General features: G+C 37.7%; 1 pseudogene; it reads left to right on the top strand.

Annotated features, from left to right (window-relative positions):
- The first annotated feature begins 311 nt into the window (after positions 1-311).
- Positions 312-410, top strand: LOC145641282 (small nucleolar RNA R71; annotated as a pseudogene).
- The last annotated feature ends 5,950 nt before the right edge of the window (positions 411-6,360 follow it).

Genomic DNA, 6,360 nt, shown 5'->3' with positions numbered 1-6,360 from the left:
CTTGGGATGAAGTAGAAGTGCTCTCCAACTTGGCTTTGATTGCGGTCATCTCCTTTCCCAAGTTTGTCATTTGGGAGGAAAGGTTGTTGATCGCATTTAGATGGTCTACCGAGTACAATGAAGATTGCTTGCTTGAAGAGTCTCTCTCCCCATCTTGCCAATCTCTATAGTACGTCACCACGTCCTCAATGATGTCCACCACTTCTTCTTCGGTCTTGTTCATGATAGGACCCCCGGCCCCCCCATCAAGGCATGACTTGCCTTGGGGACTTAAACCGCCATAGAAGATTTGGACCACTTGGTATGTTGGGATTCCGTGGTGAGGGCACTCCCTTTGATACTCTTTGTATCTCTCCCATGCTTCGTAAAGTCTTTCATTTGGCCTTTGCTTGAACCCTTGAATCAAGGCTCTTGCCTCCGCCGTCTTCTTTTGAGGGTAAAAACGGGACAAGAAGGCCTTTGTAACATCATCCCATGTTCTCAAGGAATTGGGCTTCACCTCTTTATCTAGCCACTCTAAGGATCTTCCTATGAGAGAGAAGGGGAACAACTTGAGGCGTATGAACTCTTGAGAAACTCCATTGACTTTGATGGTGTTGCAATATTTTTCAAATTCTTTAATATGGTTCAACGAGCTCTCATTCTTAGCCCCACTATATTGCCTCCTCTCAATTAAGGTGCTCATGGCCGGCCGAATATCGAAATCATTTGCCGGTGTTGTAGGCGGAGCTATGCCGCTCTCAAACCTATAAGCACCAGGTATTCCTAGCTCCTTCAAGGCCACTCTCGGATTTTCTCCCATGCCTTGCTCTTCTTCAATCTCTTCTTCACTTGAAGAACTATACCCCAAGGAGAATCGATTAGCTATTCTTCTTCTTGAGAGAGTCCTCTCAATTTCCGGGTCAAAAGGCACAATGGATCGATCACGAGCTCTATGCATGCAAAACTTCAAAGAAAATATTAGTAGCACGGCTACAAGTGTAGCCTAAAGAAACAAAATCTTTTTGTATTTTTTTTTTCAATTAAAATGAAGTAGACTCAACAACAAAAGCTAAGCACCAATAGCACTCCCCGGCAACGACGCCATTTTGACAACAGGAAAATGTATGTCGTTATGTACCCTTCCCCCAAGTCAAACAAAATTTGTAAACACCTAACCAACCTTATATGAATATAGGGCAAGTTAAGGGTCGATCCCTAGGGAATCCAATGATGAAAACCAAAGTCTAAGTCAAGCTACCTCGAAGATGGAGTTGATATTATGGTTGGCACTATGGTAAAATAAAGCAAGTCTAATCAAGTAAAACAAAGGTCTAAACACTAGGGATATGGGTTCCACATGCAAGTTCAATGATAATGCTATTTTAAAGCTCAATCAATTAATTCAAGTATTGCAATGGACAAACAATAGTAGCAATCAAGAGAGTTCAAATGCTATCTCCTATAGGCCAATCTAGGTGTCACTATGAAAGGCAAATCAAGAAGAATCACAAGCAAACCCAATCAATTAGAGCAACTTTCAATTCAATTGTTCATGTCATTAAGAGTTGCAATGCAATCTAGATTAATCTTATAGGTTGATCACTCCTAGTCTAATCAATCACATGCAAAATTATGTCAACCAATTTAATTGCAACAAATCAATCAATCAAAGAGCATCAACTAGCAATTTCATTAATCAAACATGCTTCCCCCTTTCCCTAGCAACTAATCTACTCACTAATCATGGTGAAATTTAAGAACAAACAACTAGATATTGCTTTAATCTTCATTTCTATATCAAAATCTAAGGGAAATCAAAATAATCAACAATATCTAATTCCAATCCAAAGAAGAACAAACAACAAGAAAAAATCAAATAGCAAGTAAGTAAAAGATGAAAGAAGGAAGAGATTCTCACTAATATTGATGATTGAAAATGAAGAAATCCAAACTTGATTGATCAAATGTTGAGTTACAAATCCAAAACCAAGAACTTCTCTCTAACTTCTCTCTAGATTCTCTCTCTAAAACTAAGCTAATGAAAATTATCAAAAAGTTGGTTTTAAAAAAGGAAATACAATTCTATTTATAAGTAAAGAAGAAATCGGCAGCTCCCGCGCCCTCTCTCGATAGACCCGCGCCCGCGGAGAAATGGGTACGGAACCCTCCGCGGGCTATCTGGGCAGACCCCGCGCCCGCGGCAACAGAGACCCTCGCCCGCGGCAGTGAAACCCGCGCCCGCGGCTAATCCCCTGCTCCCAAAGCCTGATCAGGGGGCCGCGGTCTCTCTGAATGGAGCGGCCTCTCCATTTTACCCGTGCCCGCGGAGAGCCCGCGGGGCAACCGCGGCAAGTTCCTGCCAAGTTTTGGCAATTTTGAGTAACATAGGCCCGCGCCCGCGGCAAGATGACCCGCGCCCGCGGCCTGCTGGATTTGCCTTGGAAACCTCTCCGAGGCCTCTCCAAGGCCTCTCTAAGCCCTCTCTAGCCAAATGGTTCTTCCTTGCTTGATCATTAAGGTCCCAAATTGAATCCTTTGCCAAAGTGATTCTCACAATACCTACATAAGTAAACAAAGAAAGGAAATAAAAGGGAAAAAGAGCCAAATAAAGGAAAACACGATAAAAACACGAGAATCATAAAGAAAAGAGGAAAAAGAGAAACTAAAGGAAAAAAGACCAAAAATAAGAGAAGAAAGCATGAAAAGGGGAAAGAAATAACCCTAACAGACTACCCTATGAGTGCCATAAATGACACTCATCAAACCCTCAGAAATTAAACCTTTCACGTCTAGAGTGAAGGCAACTTCGAATATGGCTAGGTGTTTCTAGATCTTGTGAATGCGGAATTTTGTATGAAAAAGTAAGAATTGAAAGAAAGAATACTAAAGGATGATTGTTGAGAACTCGTGAATGAAAGATGATGAATGATGAGAATTGGTGAATGAAAACGGAGTTTTCGATACGATATTTTTAAAGAAAATCAGCCAAAAAAGATAATTTAACAAAACAGAGTCTGACGCACGCAAAACAAGGTTGGCGCCAAACCTGGCTAGCTGGCGCTAGGCACCAGTGGCTAGCGCCAGGCGCCAATGGCTAGCGTCTAGCGCCAAGCCTGGTTCCAGGCGCCAAGGCCTGGGGTTGGACGCCAAACTGGATTTCACCGCGTTTTCAAAAATCTGATAGATTTACCGTACTGGAAGATAAAATAATATAATTTCTTCGAAAATGCTATTTGATTTTGACTAAAACTCTGAAAAGTCAACAAAGTCAACTTATCAATGCTAATTGAATTAGGAATGAAAATAACCTTCTAGAAGATTCTAGAAGACTAAAACCATTCCTAATTGCATTAGGAATGATAAATCACATTAGGCCCTCCCCTAGATCATTGGGCCGCACATTAAGCTCAAACCGGGCCCAGTTTAGTAAATTGGCCATAATTTCCTCAATATTCATCGGAATTGGGCTTATAATATATCGTTGGAAAGGTATTTGTAAGCCCCATCCAACTACACTACTGTTGGACCCATATCAAGGACCAACCAAACTGGATTGGCTGTTTTCTTAAAATAAAGTTTTCAAAAACAGAGAGAAGAGAAAAGAAATAAAACTTTCCGCAACACTAGACCTTTCCACACTTTCGTTTCATTTGATTATGATTCGACGTGAAAGGTACTCATCACTGGGTTTGGTTTTGGGGAGACACAAATGGGTGTCTACACATACCATGTGGATAGTTGGGCTTGGATAGTTAGAAGAGTCTAATGGGTTTTGGACTTGACATGGTTTTGTTTCTAGATATGATCTATAAATATAAACCATGCCTAGGGTTGCATGACATAACAATTGACATACAGTGAATTGTCACACAAGCAACTAATCTTCCAAAAACCCTAACTCTCTTTCTCTCTCCACTCGGCTCTCTCTCTCTCCTCCCTGTCCGTACGACCCTCCTCCTCGGGTGGCGCGTGTGGTGGCGCGTGGGTGGTGTTGTGGTGTGCTCGTGGCTCAAATCTCCGTAGAAGGTTGATTGAAGTGTTCCTTCACAACTAACTAGCATTAGTAGAGGTTTAATCCGTGCTCATGGACTTAGTAGAAAAATCACACGTGGGGTAATTGTTCTCCTTATTTTTCTTGCTCGATCACTTGTGGAATCATACTTCAAAGGTATAATTCTTACTTCTTTATGTGTTATGCATGAGATCCTTGGTTTAGGTGCTTTATGAATATGATTCATGTCTATTCCACAATTTAGTACCTATATTTTCCTACAGTGGTATCAGTTAGCCTCTTGCAATTACATTTATTGAGTATTAATTCTTTGATAATCCACAATTTTAATTCAATTAGGAGGGAGAATAATTTTGATCATGGGTCAATTATTATATAAAATGTTATTTAACAATATAGAATGATTAAAAGTTGTTTAATTTGCTCCAAAATTGATCCGAAAATTGCCCTATATTGGTCGAAAATATTCGAACCCCCCACCCAATTTTTCGAAAATTTCGAAATCATAAACCCTAATTTGTGAAATTTGTGTTTTGGTTTTGATTTAATTCGATAGTTATGTGTGTAAAGAATTTAATCTATTCGATTTCATGTTAAATTATGAATTTTTCATGATCAAATTATTTAATTTAAAAGTTAAATTGAATTGGGGATTAAATTCATGAAGAACCCTAATTTTGAAATTGAATATGATTTAATTTTAAAATTAAAAAGGACCACATTAATTTAATTTTAATAAAATGTTTTGTTTTAATAAAAAAAAGGGTTTTTAGGTGCGGCAGTCGCGGCTGGGTGGCGCAGCCACGACAACTGTCGCACTGATGGTGGTCCAAGAGGGAGGGCGGGCTGGGCAGGAAGTCGAACAGGAGCAGCATAACAGTGCACCACCAGTTGCGTGTGTTGCTGCTGCTATTCTTGCGTCCCTGCAGGGCAGCGTACACTGCAAGGTGTACGACCACCGTGGCCAGCTCTGGATAAAAATTATTTTTCAAAACTAAAAATTAAAAGATATGTTTTGATTTTGAAAAGTTAATTAACAAAGTTAAAGTTGTTAATTTTGTTAAGAATGGATAATTATGGAGCAAAAGATTCTATTTGGATATAATTGATTAAATAATATGATTATCCCACAATTATTTTAGGATATTAATTGATTTAAAATATGTGATGGACAAGTAATTAGGATAGAATCTCCTAAATTAGTTAGGATAATCATGGAAGATAAATATGATTTATCTTCCATAATTAAAAATAAGATTTGATTATATCTCATAAATAAATTAAAATATATGATATTTTATTATTAGTTATGAATAATATATGATATTATCTAATTACAGTAATTATTTAAAATATGAGATATTTAGGAGCCATGTTTCCTTAATTGTGAACATTCGATGTTGTAGTTTAGGAAAGCATGATGAGTGATTTATTATATGGCATTTTATAATATATGATGTTATTTATTTCTATATAAACTAGTATGGCCCATAGATTCTAAATACGATCTGCGCATCGTGACGTATTTTTGTAATCTAAATACGGTCTGCGTACCGCTAAGTATTTTTGTAATTTATTTTATTTTATTTAAGTTGTAGATAGAAAAGAATAGTATTGTAGGTTGCAGTTAATCCAAGAAGTCCATGGAGTGAAGGTCCAAAGAAGCAAGATGGATGAGATCCATGAAGGTTCAAGTGGAAGCTTTTTGCTTTATTAGTTTTCTTAGGATTAAGGAGCCATACTATGTCATGTTTTATTTATGCATTAGTAGATCATGCATGTTGGATTTTATTTATGTTGCTTGATGATGCGCTAGAGTTCACTAAATAATCACAACATAATAAATCTAGGCCCCGGTAATATTGAGGTTGCTTTTCCAATTAAAAACCCGATGAAACCTTCGATATTTATGATAGGTCATGCCTCAGCTGGGTGTTATATTATATCTTTGGGGAGTGGGGGTAAATCATGTTTTACAATTTAATTGGTTATACTCAACAAGGTTACCTTGAAGCTAAGGGTAATAATTAAACATGTGATGGGTAATTATTCAACCAAGAATTACAAAGAGTTGTAATCAGTAAAGAGTTAACTCACTTTAAAAATTCAATACTTGATGGTACGGCCTCAGTCCGGTCAATTATTGCACAAATAAAGGATCTTGGAATCATTTTATTCAATAGGGATTGATTAAATTGAATAAATGCTTTAAAGTTACCTGTTTTAAAATCGCTTATGGTGCTTTAAATTTATTAAGCATAATTATTGAATTTTGCCTCGTTTGTTTTTGTTATTCGACAACACTATTTTACCAATGAAACTTAATTTAAGGCTAAATCTCATAAACTTCATGGAATGGGAAAACG

The sequence above is a fragment of the Chenopodium album genome, chromosome 7 (genome assembly GCF_948465745.1).
Source record: "Chenopodium album chromosome 7, dcCheAlbu1.1, whole genome shotgun sequence".
Classification (NCBI taxonomy): domain Eukaryota; kingdom Viridiplantae; phylum Streptophyta; class Magnoliopsida; order Caryophyllales; family Amaranthaceae; genus Chenopodium; species Chenopodium album.
The sequence above is the reverse complement of the archived record's forward strand: the minus strand, read 5'-3'. Positions and strand labels throughout refer to the sequence as shown.